Consider the following 19,275-nt stretch of genomic DNA (forward strand, 5'->3'; position numbering starts at 1 on the left):
TGCCCTGGCTGCGGTGTGCCACATGGCCCTGCTGTCCTCAGATAAGAACCTGCTGCTGTCTGACCACAACAGCTGGAAATGTTCTGCCTTGAAGAGCTTATCTTGTGGAGACTCAAGCTGAGCTATGACACAGTCGACAAGCACACAGAATGAGTGGATTCTCTGGGGGCAGCTTATGGAAGCCAAAAAGCCTCCCATGTGCTGTTGGATGAGAGTTTGGAGTTGATAGTGAGCTTTACTGTGGACACTTCCTGTGAGGAAAGCATTGTGCTGAAGACAGAAAGAGGTTCAAGAGAGCCACGAGCACAACTTCTCCAACCATTGGTCTCTCTCTGGGACTCTCAGCTTTTTACTGATTTTTCCTTGATTAGGGGCAGGAAAAAATGAAAGAAGATAACTCTTCAATTCTTTCTCCTTTATCTCCTTCTAATTTATAAAGCATCTGCAATCCAAGAATTGCAGCATTACTGATAATGGGCCTCTACTCTGATGCTTATTACTAGTCTTACACTTCTGCCTCCCCAAGCCCCCCAACCAACATTACCTGTTTTTCATTTCCTTGCTTTTTAAAATAATTCTTTCACATATGTCTGTATGTTTAACCAACATAGTGTTTAGTTTCTGGGTTTTATAAAAGTGATATCATACTGTATACAGTCAGCCCTCCATAGCTGCAGGTTTGGCATCTGCTGATTCAACCAAAATTACCACCCAGGATTGGTTGAATCTGTGGATGCAAAACCTGCAGATAGGCAAAGCCCACGGTACAGTGTTCTGGAAGTTGCCTTTTTATCAGTTACCAGTATGTTTCTAAGGTTCATCCATGTGGTTCTGTGGAATAGAGATTGTCAACATTTCCTGCTATATATTAGGCTTTTGTATGACTAGACCAGAGTGCGTTTATATGTATTCCTGCCGAGATTTGGGTTGTTTCCTGTTTTTTAGGTGTCTGAACAGAACTGCTCTGAACATTCTTGCCCGTGGCCCTTGGAGCACTCCTGCTACACTTCCTCTAGAATAGATCTGCTGGTTGTTTGCATGTTTCACCTCACGTGATAGGGCCACATTGTCCAAAATGATTATTCTACTTCACAAGCAATCCATGAGTTCCCCTTGATACACCTTCTCTCAACATTTGGTATATTTGATTTCACAGAAGATTTATTTTGTGAGGGAGAAGGAATTGTCCCTAATTTGAGAGGATGAGCTAATTAATGCTAATCAGGCTGAGAAAGGCACTCCTAGCTACCCTGCTTGCACTTTTGAGTACATCATTTCTTTTGCTTTTAATATGCTGTATCCATCCCTGTCGATTCAGCCGTTGCTTAGGAGTGGGGCCTGGCAACACCCTTCAGGAAGAAAGCACGGATACCGGGTCAGAGAGAAAAACATCTCCTTCTCTCCTGTACCATCCCAGGGCTCCCTATCTTGTGGACAAAGACTAATTCTTGGGCTCTCTCACCCCTACACCCTTGCCGTGGTGATAGAGAAAATATAAGGCAGGTGATATTTGTCCTGGGCATCCCCACTGCTCAGGTATTGATGATGGCTCTGTGCTGGATGCTCCTAGGCCTGTTCCTGTCCCTGGGAACATTCAGGCTTGCTTTTTGTGGGAAGGGGGTGGGGTATGTGTGGAAGGGGAGAGTCAGGGATACAGGCCAGTGACTCTCTCTTCTTACTAACATTGGAGTATCTGTGTTACTCTCAGAAACAAGGCATCACTCACTAAAGCTCTGACCTACACTGCACTGATGGGAGAGGGATAGCATTCCCGTCTAGGTGGCAAAGGGGTATTTCACCAGGACTATCACATGGCGGGAATTTCAAGCTAGGTAGGAAGGGGGACAAGGCAGAAAGGCAGTTGGAAACATAATAACACACCAATTAGTTGACTTAATCTTGAAGCTAAGCCAAATCTCACTTTGATAAAATTGAGGCAGAGAATCAGGTTTGTTATTCATTTATATGAATTTAATTTTCTTCCCAGCAAGCCTACAACTCTGCCTCTCAGGCTCTTCAGAGATTTGGGTTCTGTCTCTATAATAAACTTGAAAATTTAAAATAAAGTCTGCACTTTTTCTCTGGAAACATTTCTGTATTTGGAGAATCCTTATTGAGGGCTGCATTTCCTAATGATCAGCTGGCTGTTTCAAGTTACTTACCCACAGATTTGAAGTTTGGTGAGCTCTCTGCCTCCAAAGTTTTTCTGAAGTCCTGGAAAATACATGATATGTTCAAGGTCACAGTTTGCTCTTGGAATTTTTGAAAATATCTATGCATGCTGATTTATGGTACTGTAGCCTTTCCCAAGCAGAGAAGACCTTGTTCCTTTGGTTTACATGCTTGGATAAAGATGTTTTCTTCTTTTTTAATGGAACTCTTCTTCTATTGGGAAAGTGATGTAGGAAAGAATAATGGAATTTACTAGCTAAAAATGATTCTGAATTGTAAAAATGCAATGCTTTGGCCAAAAAACACTTCCTCTCTTGTTCCTTGTCATTAGAAGTATGTATGTGTATAATAAATAAGCTACTTGCCATTGCTTTTTATTCTCTGGAAATAGACTTTTTAATTCACTAGACATTTTCCAAGTTAAGCAAAGGAAATTGGAAGATAAATTTATGACTACAGTTTCTGGGGAATAAACATGAGGCCAGTTGGATATAACCCTAGTGAAGTAAGGGTGGTGCAACAAAGCAATGAAATCAGAACAGTCTAACTAGCCAATAAGGATGAATCACAGAATAATGTAATCTTAGGTTTGAAGGGATTTTAAAGGTCATCTAGTCCAGCAATATGATTTAGACCAAAGACTATTTTGGCTCAACAACATAAAACCAATGTTGGGTAGTTTGTTTTCTAGAACCAATCCAAAATTTTCTAGCAAAATCAGATTTGCCTTGCACATTTATTCTAACCTCGAACTCATATACTAGAGGTTTTCAACCTGTAATCTATGGATGGCCCACAAGGGAGCCCTGGGGCCCTCTGAAATGGAATGCAAAATTGTTTGGGATTGTATACATTTGTGCTTTATTCTAATACAGTAAATATTGATCAATATAACCCAAACAAACAAAAGTTCTTTGAGATCCTTAATAATTAAAAAAGAATTTTTTTAACAGTCCTGAGACCAAAGAGTTTGAGAAACTTTGTCTTATACATTACTGCTATCTTTCATTTCTTGCACAAAATAAATACCTTGTTTTTTCTCCTGGGCCTCTAAAACAAGTAACTGTAATGCCTCCAATTTGGACTGCCTGCTTGTGTCTCCCCCTTTCTCACTTCCACAGATTGACCATCCTGGAACCTTAGTTTTATCATAGAATCTGAAGTGACCCTTACAGATAATTTACTTATTTTTTACAGTGATGAAACTGAGATCCAGGAAGATAAGCAATTTGTCCCAGGTCAAACAGGTAGAGGCAATTACTTCTCATCTGGGCTCAAAACCTCCAGACTTCTAAGTCCAAAGCTCCCAGCCTGCCATTCAGCGTCAACACAACTACTTGTCCTACTGTTCCTAACACAGTCCCCTGCTGGAAACAGCTCATTTCCTTTGCTGTCCCCTGAACCCACTAGACCCACCGTTACCTCCAGGTGAAGAACTCCTGTTTAGATAGAGCTGGTCTCTGCACTCAATCTTTCCCTAGTCCAGAATGGTTTCTACCCTTTTAAATCCTACTTATTTTATATTTTATAGTAGAGAACAATTACATATAACTATGCCCTAAATCATACATGTAATATATTATCAAACAACGATTCTTGCCTGTCTCCCTACCCCAGAATCCCACTGCACAGAAACAACCACTTTCAATTCTCCGCTATTTCTTCTGTTGTATGTCTCAGTATTTCCAAATAACATACTTTAAAATGATGTTTCCTAATATTTTAATATGGGAAATTATCTATTGACTATCTACAATTCAACGTCAGGATTTAACTCTTTAGCTTCACCACCTACAACACAGACATATCTCTTCCTGCTAGTCTTCCAATCTAGTGATGTCACAATATTTGGCTAAATGAATATTTGGTATATTAGATTGCATCATATAAAATTGCTGTCATATAACCATTTTGTCTTTTTTACCATTTATTTTTAGCTTACACACAGTAAAAAATATGTATCCTTTCACAAATACCACACTGCCTTGCTTACAGTTGATTAACAGTACTTTTTTTTTTAACAGTCCATTTTAAAATCAAGAATTCTGAGTTCTTTCATTTTTTTCTTCTTTTTCAAAATGGTTTGGGCAATTCTAGCTCTTTTCCCTTTCCATGTAAATTTTAGAATCAGAATAGGGACTTATTTTCTCAGTTTCTTTTATCCAGAGAAGGATTTTCCATTGGGGATTCACATGCCTGCTGCCACAGCTGCCATGACTGTACAGTTCCACACCTGGGGCTGGCCTCAGGGCAGGACCAAGAGAGAAAAAGAGAGAGAAGTGGAGATTCTCCTGACACTCTCCAGCTTGCACGGTTTTTATTCCTTTTTAGATGTGACTAACATTTAAATCAGTAGATTCTGAGTAAAGCAGATCACCTCCATGGTGTGGGTGGTCTCATCCAGTCAGTTGAAAGCCTTAAGACAAAAAAGTGAGGTCCCCAGCAGAGGAAGGATTTCTGCCTCTAAACTGCCATTGGGCTCAAGACTAAACATCACCTCTTCCCTGGGTCTGCCCTGCAGATTGTGGTCTTCCAACCCCCATGGTGACATAAGCCAATTCCTTAAAATAAATCTAGACAGAAAGATACAGATATCGATATAAATACATCCTATTGGTTCTGTTTCTCTGGAGAACCCTGACTAATACAGCTACCTAGACACATAATTTTTTAAAAAATCAATAATGCCCTTATAGTAATATAAAAGAAAAGTAAATAAAAGAAAAACAATTTATAACAAAATTATGTGGAATTCAACATATAAATTCAAGCAGTGTCCCAGTTACTACTGCTGCATAGCAAACAACCCCAAATTTGGGAGTGTAAAATAACCACTTTATTACACTCACAAATTCTGGGTATTAAGAATTCAGAAAGAGCAAAGCAGTGACAGCATATCTCAGAGCCACAATGTCTGAGGTCTCAATTAGAAAGACTTGAGAGCTAAGAGTGACTCAGTAGCTGGGGACTTGAATAATCTGAAAGTTCGTTTACACACATCTAGTGCTTGAGTTTGACTGAAAGGTGAGACTTCAGCTGGAACTATTGAGCAGAACATGGGCAAGTGACCTCTCTATGTGGCTGTGGCTTCCTCAAAACATGGTAGCTAGGTACCAAGAGCATTCCAAGAGAGCTAAGTGGATGCTGTATCACCTTTTATGAACTAACTTTTGAAGTCTCATAACATCACTTACTCTCTGTGGTCACCAAGCCACTTAGATTGAAAGAGAGGGAAAATTTTTGTACTTCTTGATGGGATAAGTGCCAAAGTCATGTTGTAGGAAAAGTATATGGAATTAAGGATAGTGTCATTATTTGGAAATGCAGTCTGCCATGGACTAGAAATAAAATATTTCCATCCATACTTCCAAAATATTCTATGAAGGGCCCTGTCAAGTATCAATATTTTAGAGCTATGGGAAACCAACTGGTGAGAAAGGAGTACACGTGACTGTGTCTTTTACATTGTAAAGATCACTTCTAGAGCAGTGGTGATTTGAGTATGATATAACAGTAAGTATAGATAAGTCCCTGAGAAGTTTCTAGAAGTAGTCCAGATGAGAAACAATGGTAGCTTTAGACTAGGGTTGAGGGGAAATGGAAAAAGCTACATGGATTTGGTAAAAGTTTCAGAGATAAAATCCATAGGATTTGCTGATGAGTGGATACAGGGCAGAGGTGGTGAAGGAGAGGAACATGTCATAAACAATGATGACAACTTTTCTTGTTTGCACAACTTGGAGAGACCATGGTGCCATTCACTAGAGCCATGGAATAAAGGTTTGGGGAAAGATCATAATTTGTGGGGTTTTTTATTTGAATAATAGGAATTATCTTTAATATCTTTCTGAAATAATTGTTTCTGTAAGGAGAACAGAATTAACTTGGTGGTTAATTGGATGATGAGTGGCTCTGATAAATTAGCTGGAAATTATTTCCCAGCTTAAAAATTAGAGGAAAGTATTTTGTTTTTCAAATGTCTAGGAAAATGATCCTTCTAAAGTGCTCAAGTTGAGCCCTCTGTCACCATTATGTCATTGTGGCCAAACTACTGTTAATTTTCTAGTTCTTCTCTGGGTTTATTTCATAATTCATAATTTTAAGCATCAGAGTTCAGCTGCACCTGTTGATATTTTCTCAGAATAAAGTGAAGGTCGTTGACGCAATTTAACTGAGGAATGTCTGGAAGGAATATTCAGGAAAGCCTACAGTGACAGTGGTGGAAGTGGTTGCCTAATCACTTGGGCTGGCTACAAAAGAATACATTTTGAGAAAGAAGAAAATTGGAAAAGAGATCAGCGACAGTCCTCCGGCCATTTCTCCCTGGCACTCTTTCTGAAACAAAGAACTGAAAGAAAACAAAAGATCCTTTCTGGATTTTATTGTTTTGCTGGAAAATAAGATTTTAGGAGATATTAGTTTTGTAATTGACACTATGAGTCTCCTTAAAATATGAGAATTGCGTTTCTGTGAAATGTAATTTTACATTCTATAACATTTTCTTTTTCCACTTTTTCAAATAGTAGTTTTAGTTTGTAAAGTGGAGCTCACAATACCACCCTAGCAAGATTGTGGTTCATTTCAAATAATAGATGTAAAGAACCTAAGCTCATTACTAGAATTATGGTATGCACTCAGTAAATGTTTGTATATTACTTTTATTACCATTATTACGAATTCTTTGTCATTGTTGATGACATGATCAAAGGTATTTCTAAAAGTATATGTAAAGCAGGTTTGATCATTTTCTTAAGAGTGTATCAGAGCAATATGACACTGAAGCAAGTTGCAGAAAACCACTTTGATGTTTTTATTAGCAGCAGCAATAAACATGTAGAGTACCTACTAACCTTGGGAAACTTCTAGGTCTATTTAAGGTCTAGAATTAATTTAATTAATACAATAATTTTGAATACAGAGAGCTTATTCTTAAGGCTTTTATAAGCTATATGTTGACAGACAATGTATTAGTGGAAAAGAGAAAGAGATAACATTTGCAAGACCCTCAATTTAAAATTGTCATCAAAGACACTGATCTACATTGCGGAAGGGGGATCTACTGAGCTCTGCATTGTGAAATATAATCCTCAGTTTATTATTCTTGAGATAGAATCATTTAAGAATCTCCAAAATATATACACATATTGAAGAGAAGAGTTAGTGTTAGATAAGATTCTAAGGAAAGGCATGTGTGATCTTAAAATTAATTTTAGCAATAATTGCAACTAGAAAACTTTAGTTTTCATTTTGTACAACGAAGTGATAATATTCAGTTGCATAAATAATATAACTTAATGATATGCTTCTTTTCATGCTTTTTTTTCTAGTGAAAGAAAGATGAGAAAATCACACTTCGTGGGAAGTTGTAAAAGGTATTTTTAAATTTGATTTATTATAATAATGGGATAATTATATTAAAATATAACTCTTATAGATATGAGATATTATTGTAAAGATTTCTGCAGGGTAAAAAAGTAGTTAGACATTTTTATGAATCCTGTGATGTTGTCAAAAGAGAATTTTGAAAACTGTAGTTGTTCTACCAAATGTAAATTGGAACCAAGTCATATATAAATTCAGTGATAATGTCTGAAGATTAAAGTGAGCTATAATTTTAGTCTTTGATCTAGACTAATTTTTATTGAGTTATATTAATAGCTATTTTAGATAATAAAATGTTATGACTATGTTGAAATGTATTCATAATGCTTACACTAATATTGAAGACACTTTCATAAAAGATGTTCCTGAAGATAGTTTACATAATAACTGAACAAGAAAATCTAGTCAGAGTGGAATTCAAAAGATATTAATAAATTATAGTCATTTTTCTTCTTGAGAAGACCTTTTTCTGAATGAGTCTTCTCCTGAGGAGGTATTACATAATATAAATGATATAACTGGTAAAGAATTGCAGTATAGCATTATAGCATTTATCAGCAGGTGTTATTCTTTTGTGTCATCTGGATTGTGAGGACCTGAGGGCATTGTCATTGACTCTGATTTAGTTGTCTTTGAATTTTCCTCAGTCCACGACAGTGACAAATAGGCATAGAGAAGACAATTAGCATGCTTCTTAACTGAGATGGATTTATTTTCTTCAGGGGTAAAAAGCATGCTTTCCCTATTGCCCTCTGTCTTGTGTATTCCTGGAGCTGGAACCAAGAAGCACATCTTCCAGACACCCTGGCCAGCAGGATTGCAGTGCAGACCTGCCAACAAAAGGTATTTGCATGGAGTGTGACAGGCTGAAGGGAGGTAAAGCCATTATTGTCCCTTTGACAATTGGCTTCAGCAGATTGCAAATGTAAGGTTCTGTGTGGTTTTAGGCAATCTTCAAATCACTCCCCAATGATATGGGCAGCTGAAATCTTAGCTGTGGTTTCCTATAATTTCTGACTACTACGGCATTCCTCAGCAACTAATTCTCTATAATATGTTGATTACTGCTGGCAGAACTTAAACTGATGTCTGCGTTACTGATTAATCTATTAATCTATTAATACTGAATAAAGTATCTAAGTAAGGTTAGTTCAAAATGACTCTGTAATTATGGATGAACCAAGAAAATGAACAATGGATTTAAAGCAGCCTGGTTTTATGTCCCAAACTTGCAACCACATAAGCTTAATTCAAAAATGTCACTCCTCATATCAGGCATATTATCTGCCAAGTGTAGCTATTAGCAAAATTCTTACTTTATTCATTGTCTTATTCTTTATTCATTCTTACTTTATTCATTGTCTGCTAAGGCTGCCATAACAAAGTGCTATAGGCTGGGTGGCTTCAACAACAGAATTTATTTCTCATTGTTCTGGAGACTGGGAAGTCCAAAATGCCAGGAAGGTAAGTTTTCTTCTGAGTCCTCTCCTCTTGGCTTGTAGTCTTCTGCCTTCCTGCTGTGTGCTCATGGGACCCCTTCTTTGTGTGCACATTGGGGAGAGAAAGAGAGAAATTTCTCATCCTCTTCTTATAAGACCACCAATCCTAATGGGTTAGGACCCCACCCTTATGACCTCATTCAATCTTAATTGCCTCCTAAAAGCCCTATCTCAATATACAGTCACATGTGGGTTAGGACCTCAACATACGAATCTGGGGGGTACACAGTTCATTCCTTAGCATTCATTAAGCTGATATGAAGATTAAAACCATAAAATTGAGGAAAATGTTATGGAGACTAGAAGTTCAAATTGTTGTCATACTGACTTCCCACATTTATAAGTTTAGAATAACTCTCTTTTTTCCTTCATTTTAAATATTATAGTTATATCCTAGCCTAATTCAATCTATTCCCTAATAAAATTAATATGCACCTTTTGAAGTAATATTACTCTAATAAAACTCAATTACATTTGTCATATAGTGATCAAAATTCTATAGACTTAGATATACTGAAGATTTCTGTTTATAACAAAAATTTACAATATCCTTAAACTTCTACTTCAAATCCTATAATGTAAATATAGAATTGAGAAAGTCTATTTTCAAACCCTCTCTCCCTCTCAACTACTCCATTTCTATCTGAGGCATATAATCCATACATTATCCATCTCTTATTTCTGTATGATTTTCTCAAATTTCTGTACTAGGTTTTTCATTGCTTCTCTATAAGATTTATAATAAAATTGCCTACATCTTTGAAGATATTTTACACAAAATCAGACTTGTTCATTATCTTCAACATCATCCTACTCCTCCTGAATCACCACCACTATAGTCTGCTCACTATATTCTTTTCTAATTAACTATATGGAATGTATATATTTTAATCTGTTTAAAAAATTATTTATGATGTAACACACTAGTTTCATTTTATCTTTGAATATCCTATGATAATCATCTTCTTAGAAGTGGAAGAGCATGACACTGTAAAAAGCCTGGGGTCTGAAGTTGAGAGCTAGATTCTAATCTTGCCTGTGGCACTAACTATGAATCTTGAGTAGTAAGTTGGCTAACTGCTTTGTCATCTGTAGAAATAAGCCATTAGACTATATGACTTCAAAGCTACTTTTAATTGTAATTTTTCTTTTACTTACATTTTATTGAGCAACTACTATTGCATATCCTGTACTAAGCAGTATGGTAAGATTCTAAAAAAAGATTCATAGTGTTTCTTATGGAGCTTCTGCCCCAGAAGGGAAGATAAAACAATGTCAAAAATAGATGAAAAGAGGAAGAGAGAAGATGCCTCTTTGTACTTTGTACTTTATTGTATATGTAGTGGATTGTACAAAGGCTGACACGCAGTAATGATTAGTAAATATCTATTGCACAAATCAACCAACGTAAATATAAAATGAGAAAGCATAAAAAAGCACTAAGTTGCACACATATAGATTGAATCTCGTTTGATGGTATGAAATACAATTCAAATTCTGGGTGCCCGTTTGGCCTTTAGTCTCAATTCAATCACTTTATATTATTATTCCAAATTAATTATATGTTTTCTGTATCAGAAATAGTAGCCATGACTAAACAATAAAAAATCTGAGAAAGAAATAGAATCAAATGAACTATGGATTAATGGACTGCTTAGTAATAATACCACTTCAGCTAGTTAATTGATTTGATAGCAGTTTTGTAGAAATTAGTTATAATGATAACTCTTTAAAATTTGACCAGCATGGCTAATTTAAATTACTACTCAAAAATATAAATCTTATATAATATACTATTTATATAATACAAATTATTATTATTCAATAATTATATATTATTATTCAAAATAATCATAAGTTACTTTTAAAATACAATTGCAAGAAATTTTGGGGGGGGCAAAAATACTAAGAGTAATACAGTTGAATTTTTCCGTATTTAACCCATAGCTGTTTGGTTTAACTTTGAAAGTAGCATTAAATATGCTACTTCATACAATACAAAAGTTTTTTTTTAACAGGAATCTCAGGACGAACAGCCTAATGCATTAACTTTAATCTAGCTTTATCATTTATTACCCTCTCCCCCAATTTTTTTACACTGAACACTAAATTGAATGCATTAATCTTTTCTGCTTCTAATGTATATGCTACATTTTTTCTTTGATTCTTGCTATCCTGAAGCAGCAACATTAAATTCTTTTTTTCTCTCAAACTGCAGTTGTAGATGATCATTTATCAGGTGTATATTAGAGGATAATGCGGTTTTTAGAAATTCCATTTGCTATATGCGGTCTGTGATCTTTGCACAGAGCTTTCATTTGTCATGGGATTTAGCTCTCAGCTGTGTTTAGTTTTTAGGTCTTGAGAACAAGTCAATCCATATTCAGACACTTAATGATATAATTTATGCAGTACAAAAGACTTGACTGCCCTCTATCAACCTATCTGTAGACAAGTCCTTTGAATGTAGTAACGGGTAACAATATGAAAAAAGGACCTCTTGCCAAATATCAAAGTTTCTTGAAAAACCTGACTCTGTAACTTAGCCTTAATGACATTGGCACAGCACCAGAATCTCCTAGAATATTCACTTACTCGACACTAGCCCAAAATAACCAATGTTTTAATGTGTCTGTTGACTTGTTTTGAAATCTGTTACAAACTGAAAAGTTAGAGACTAGTAACACTAAATCTTATGAAATGAGAAAATACCACAACGTGTATGACCAAGAATCCAATGTCTTTCATAGGAAAATTCTCCCTAGGTATAAGGAAAACATAATTTATAAAGCAACAAATTATCTCCTACATCATATTGGGGAATGTAAATGTAAAATAAATAAAAGTTGATCAGGGATTACCCAGCATTGTTTTACTGTCAAGATTGTTTACAGTTTGTTTGAATAAGTAGTGACTAATTTTTAAATTAGTCTTATTTTATCTCATTAAGATTTATCTTGCTGCTTTAAAAACTGAATTTAACACTTCATCAATCATTTGGTTTGTGAGGTCCCTAAAGTGTTCCAATTCTTATTCGACTAGTATTTTATCAGGTATTCACTTCACTTTAACTTTACTATATTATTTTGTCTCAATTTATAGAAGAAATCTTTATACTGTCATTAATTCCTCAAGTGATTATAATTAGAATCATAAGATGTTGATTTCAAATAACTTTCCATCTTTTCGAAGGGAGGAACCAAAGATTCATGAAAAGATTTTAGGCACTCTGAAGTTTAGTATATTTTCTACCTCCAAATGCCTATTTGTGGTTAATAACATAAAGACATTTTCCAGCCTTGATAAATTAAAAGTCTTATCAAAATTCATGTGATATTTTGGCTACTGGAGCCTTTCTTAAAGCTCATTATAAATGAAGTCTAGAATGCCCTTCATTAAACTGTGTCTGAAGTTTGGATGGTGATAGAACCAGTTCATATGGGAATTAGAGTAATTTAAAGATGTACATGAAAATGTTTAGGACACCATCAAAGATGATCAACGATATTATCCATGGTAGTGTGCATGTCTCCAATGGGTATTAAATAAATGGTTGTTATTTACAAAGTGAATGATAGGTTATCTAAGGGCATACCTCATAAACATGTAGTCTTTGTGGATATGTGTTATAAAAGTCAATTAATAGAAAATTTAAGTGGTTATTACTCTTCTTTTAGCCTGAGATCAATCTCTGGCAGTGAAGGATGAAAGGAATTTTGATCTCCACATTGCCATGGAGTCTGACCTCCCTTGTGTAAAAAGGGTATGGATAGGTTGATGCCTCTTATACAAGATTTTTCAAGCATTTCTGACAGTGATCCACAAAAAATTAATTTTACATTGCAATCCACTTACACACACAAACACACACACACACAAGAAAATATTTCTTACCATTACTCTACATGACCTACACATACATATTTTTTCTATTCTTCTATTCAGTTCTATTACATCTTTAAATTACTGCTTTCATATCACTAACTTGATTTCATGATATCTAATGGGTCATGAACTACAGCTTGGAAAATACTTTCCTAGACCATATCCAATAATCATTGATACAGTCAAGAGTTTATCAGAAAAGAATGGAGAAACTTAGAGGAAGATTGTTAAGAGCACCAGCAACAGAGACTTTGCACATTAGCTCAGAATCAGACATGAACATGACAATGGGCCAGTGACAATGGGTTTTACTAACGCAGATGCTAATCTCCCTAGATCCTAAAGGTTTGAAGGGTGCTTTTGAATTTAACCCTGACACAGACATATTTTCTAAGGGTTATCTTTTGCTGTTGCCTCTCTTTTGTCTTCCACATTCAATATTTCACTGACTTCTCTGAAATATCTCTTGGACTTCTCCTTTCTATTCCCATTGTCATCACTCTAGTTCAGGAGTGAACTAGATCTGCTTCCCAGATCATTGTAGAAGCATCTCATTGCTTATCCTCTGTGGTTGCTACGAGGCTTATCTTTGTAAAGAATTGCCCAGTTACATCATTCAACCTGGTTAGAACTCCATAATGATGTTGTACTTCCTAATATATGAAAAGAGCAAAGAGGATCAATATTTACAGAACATTTACTTTGTAGCAGGAGTTGGACTGCGTTCTTTTCTATTCATTAATTCTCAAGACTATATTATAAAATAGATGTTTTTGGTAATTCAGAAAGAGACAATAAAAATTACACCTTGCTAAAAAACCAATAACATCACCCATAAGTATTAGTTTCATAGTGCTTCTGTAAAAAATTACCACAAAGTTAGATAATATCATAAATCACAAACATAAATGCACATTTATTATCTGACAATTCTGGAGGTCAGAATTTATTATCTGACAATTCTGGAGGTCAGAAGTTAAGGTGTTGGCAGGACTTTATTCCTACTGTGGGCTCTAGAGAAGACTCAGTTCTTTGTCTTTTCCAGCTTCTGGGGACTGCACACATTCCTCTGCTCATGGCTCTCTTCCATCTTCAAAGCCAGCCATTGCATTCCTTCAATCTCTGCTCCTGTTGTCACATCTCTTCTCTGGATGCTCCTGCCTTTGTGTCCTTTATAAAGACCCTTGTGATTGTATTAGGTTCACAGGTATAATCCAGGATAATCTCCCTATCTCCAGATTATTACAAGCAAAATTATGCCCATTGGTCTGGCAGTTTAAAGAAAATGGACAAATTCCTTGAAAGATACAAATTATTTGATTTCTCTACTGTTAAATAAATCAGAGTTCCAATTTGATCAAGTTGACACAAAATGGTAACAAGGGCAAACAAAAAGGATTTAAGAATGAATCTAAAAAGAATGCACAAGAATTTCATGGAGAATTTTTACAGTTCAATTTTAGGACATAGAAAAAGGCCTCAATAAACAAAGAAAAAATAACTATGTTCATGGATGGCATGACTTGAACCAATAAAGATAATGACTTTGCCCCCCAAATTAATCTAAAAATTCTTTACAATACCAATCAAATGTTGAGATGAATATTTTGAAGAACGTAACATATATACTAATATTTATGTAAGAATAACTACCCAAGAAGGGCTGAGTCAGCTTGAGCAAGAATAGCAAATGGGGAGAAATCAACCTGTGAGTTGTTAAGATACATTAGAAAGCTGTAACAATAAAAACAATAAGATATCTGTACAGGAATAGATAAATAGATCAGATCAGTAGAACAGAACAGAATACTCACCAATAGGCTCATATATTTATGGACACTATATATTAAAAATTATACTTAAAATCAGTGAGGAAAATAGATTGCACAGTTGAAGGGTTAGGAAATTATTTTGCTTTTTGAAGCTAAAGAAAAGCTGGATTTTAACATTACACCATATTGCAAATATGAATTCAAGATAGATTAAATACCTAAGTGTGAAAGATGAATCTATAATGCTTAAAAAAATGAATATCTCTGTAAACTTCGTATGTGAAAGAACTTCTTAAATAAGACTCCAACAACATAAACTCTAAGTTGAAAAAAAAGATATTTATCAAATTCATTGTAATTATGGTTTTCAGTTCAACAAAAGACACTACATACAAAGTTTTAATATGTGAATGATTAGTAAATTATAGATTAATAGAAAACATTTGCAAATATCTGGAACAAAAGATTAGTATCCAGACTACAAGGAACTCCTACAAAGGCAAAGGAAAAGGCAAGAAATGCAAAAGAAAAATAGACAAATAATATAAATTGGCAATTCACAGAAGTGAAAACATAAACATTCCATATATAGAGCTTCTTAGCCTCACTAGATATTGGAGAAAAAAAAATCAAAATAATAATTAGATACCACTCTATGTCAATAGATGGTAGAATTTAGAAACTTTAAAATGGGAAATTGCATGCGCTGCTGGTGAAAGCCTACCTGGAGAGCAATTTCTGTTGATCTGATGACCCAAGAATCCCACTTTCAGGCATACAACTAAAAAAATTAAGCAAGAATATTTATCATGGTGCTGCTCAGGGCCATACTAAGTGTTCATAACTAAGAAAATTGGAAGTAAATATGGTAGATACATTCATAATGTATATTGTTATGCAACAATTAAAAATAATGCCACTAAATGTATTCATGACATAGATACATCCTCAAAACATTTTATTGACTGCTTTGAAAACAAATGGACAAGTTCTATAGCACAATACTGTTGTCAAATTAAACTCATACATACAAAAACAATGTATATTTTATAAGAATACATATACATATATATCATACACAAAGTGATGGTCTGTGGTAAAAGGAAAAATAAAAAAAAACAACATAGAAAACCACACGGACTGAGGACGAGACTGTGCCATGAACTGTGAAAGATGGTTAATGCAGTTATTTACTCCTAAAAAAAAATTAATTGTTCCTGGGCTTCCCTGATGGTGCAGTGGTTGAGAGTCTGCCTGCCGATGCAGGGGACACGGGTTCGTGTCCCAGTCCGGGGGGATCCCACATGCCGCGGAGCGGCTGGGCCCGTGAGCCATGGCCGCTGAGCCTGCGCGTCCAGGGCCTGTGCTCCGCAACGGGAGAGGCCACAACAGTGAGAAGCCCGCGTACCGCAAAAAAAAAAAAAAAAAAAAAAAAAAAAAAAAAAAAAAAATTAATTGTTCCTAATGAATGTTCCTAAGATATCCTGATTTCTAAGGATATCTAAAGATAAATGGGTGAAGGTGGTCCTGCTAAGTTGGAATAGACTTATGAGGAGTCTTTTTCATGAAGGAATTCAAGGAATGTGTGAAATAATATTTCCTACTCCTTTAAGGTATATAGAGTTATTTGGGGGCTGAGTTATACCATGCAGCTGTAACAAGACCCATGTATCCATATCAGGTCTATAACAAAGGAGAAGTATGCAGAATAAATACCCACATTCCATGTTTGTGGCAGCACGTGTGGCTGAGCAGTGAAAATGGTCACCAGACTCTCCTCAGAGGAATGTTCAATATGGTATAACGACAAATATAATCGGAGCAATACAGATTGCAGCCCTAGCTGGGCATGGGAGAATAACTTGTTTGTCCTGAGAAGCCCAAGAGCCTTCCCAAGGGATCAGCTACATGTCAGAAGCTACTTGGGAACAACCCCATGGCTCCCTTTGCAGGTAAAGTTAAGTAACTCATGTAATTTCATATGTGAACAAGTTAATGAATGTGTTTCTGTAATGTGAAGATAAACAGGTATGCCTTTGTGAGTATAAATGTACGTTTTTTTGTATGTGTAACAGGTTAACCCCAAGTGAGCCTCAACTCCAAGAATTTTTGAATCTTTGATGAGGACACACTGAAATGGGACTAAGCTGAAGTCGAGCAGCCTCATCTTGGCTGAAGGTTGATAAATCAATACATTCAAGTTCAAATAAACCAGACTATAGGAAGTACTCTATTGTAGAATCATTATGTGACTATTCCTTCAGGTCTGTAGGACCATGCATGTTCCAGGGTAAGGGATGAGTTTCCCCTCAAAGGAAAGGAAATTCTTGCTTACGTCATCCTAAGAATAGGTCAGTACAAGTGCATGATAGAAGTATGTGGCAGGTAGACCTAAGTTTGGAGTAAGAATAAAACTTGCTCTTCTCTCCAGGCCCCAGTATCATTTGGCCTAGTCTCAGAAGTATGGTGATACCTCGTGGTCCACACTGGTGTGAAGACAAACCAGGAAGCCAGCTTGGTCAAGGACTCTGGAACAGGGGTCAGAAAATTTTTTTCATGAAAGGTCTAAATATTAAATATTTTAAATTTTGCTGGCAAGATGGTCTCTATCATAACTGAGCCACTCTGCTATTGAAGTGAGAAAGCAACTATAGACAATACATGAACAAATAGGCGTGGCAATGTTACAATAAAACTTTACTTACAAAAACAAGCTGCAGACAAGAATTGGCCCACAGCCTATATTTAGTCGACCTTTACCCTGAAACAAGTCTGGAACTTTAAAATAGGGTAAATTACTTTCTTTTAAAATTTACTTCCGTGATCATTATCTTTTGGTAAAGTACCAATAGAGGTTATAGCATCATCTTACTTTTACTGTTTAAGTACAAGTGTTCCATGTAGTCCAAGTCCCCTGAGCAACAAAAAATTTTAACCTTAGTTTATTTTTCCATCTGAAAATATCTTTACTTTGCTTTCATTCATGGAGAATATTTTTACTGGATTTGTTATTCTGAGGTTATTCATTCTTCTTTCCACAACTTAAAGATGTTTACCGACTTTCTTCTGAATTGTCCTTCATAGTTTCTGATAAGACACAGTCATTTGAATCATTGTTCTCCTGTATGAAGTATGTCATTTTTCTCTGAGTATTTCTATATTTTCTGCTTATCTTTAGTTTTTAGCATCATATGATGTGTCCAGAGATGGTTTACTTCTTATTTATCCTTTGTGCATTTTGCTGAGCTTCTTAAATGTGTAAATTTGGGAAAGTTTTAATCATTTTTGGCACCTATTCTTTCTCTATAGTCTTCTGTCATTCCAATTATGCATATGCCAGACCTTTTGATATTGTTTCACCAGTTCCTGAGATTCTATTCATTCAGTTTTTTTCTCTGTTCTTTATATTATATAATTTCTATCATCTAACTTACCATATCTTTCTTCTGTCATTTCTATTCTACTGTTAAGTTCATTTGCTGACTTTTTTTTCTTTCATATATTGTATATTCAGTTCTACAATTTCCATGTTATTCTTTTTAATATTTTCTAATTATTCACTGAAGATTCTTATCTTTTCACTAATTGTGAACATGTTTTTTCTTTATGTCCCTGAACATAATTAAAATAACTGATTTAAAATCTTGCTAACAAATTGCAACATCTGGATCATCTAAGAGTTTATTGATTATCTTTTCTCTTGAGAATGGGTCACATTTTCCTAGTTTTGTGAATGTTGAATAATTTTGGATTTTATCCTGGGCATAGTTAATGTCATATTGTGGAGACCCTAGATTCTGTTATAATCTTCTAAAAAGGATTTTTGTTTTCTGTTTATTTTAGCAAGGAGTTAACTTGGTTGAGCCCAAACTGCAAATGACAGCTCAAAACCCAGTTCAGTTCTTTTATTGTTTTTTTGAGCACTTTTCAGCTTGTCTCCAGCATGCATGATATGGGGGTCAGTCAGAGATCTGGGAAGAATTTATATGCAGAATTAGGTGATCTCTCTGGCTCTCTACTTTCCAGGACTCCCTCCTCACTTATTCACTTTCCAGTAGCTGTGGTTGTCCTGAATGTCAGCCTCTGATTCTTAAGGCAGAAAACACTGTGGATTTTCTATTGGAGGTGTGTGTGTGTGTGTGTGTGTGTGTGTGTGTGTGTGTGTGTGTGTTAAGAACACTTAACATGAGCTCTACCGCTTAATAAAATTTTAAGTGTACATTACGGTATTGTTATAAGCACAACGTTGCACAGGAGAGCTCTAGAACTTATTCATCTTGTATAACTGAAACTTTATACCCACTGAAAAGCAATTCCCTGTCTCCCCCCGACCCAGTCCCTGGCAACCACCACTCTACTCTCTGCCTCTATGAGTATGACTATTTTAGATATGTTATATAAGTGGAATCATGCAGTATTTGTCCTTTTGTGACTGATATTCATTTAGCATAATGTAGTCAAGACTCATTCATATTGCAGGATTTCTTTCTTTTTTTAAGGCTGAATAACATTCCATTGTATACCTATACCACATTTTTTAATCAGTTCACTACTCTATGGACTTT

This window comes from Stenella coeruleoalba, assembly GCF_951394435.1.
Source record: "Stenella coeruleoalba genome assembly, chromosome: 12".
In the NCBI taxonomy this organism is placed as follows: domain Eukaryota; kingdom Metazoa; phylum Chordata; class Mammalia; order Artiodactyla; family Delphinidae; genus Stenella; species Stenella coeruleoalba.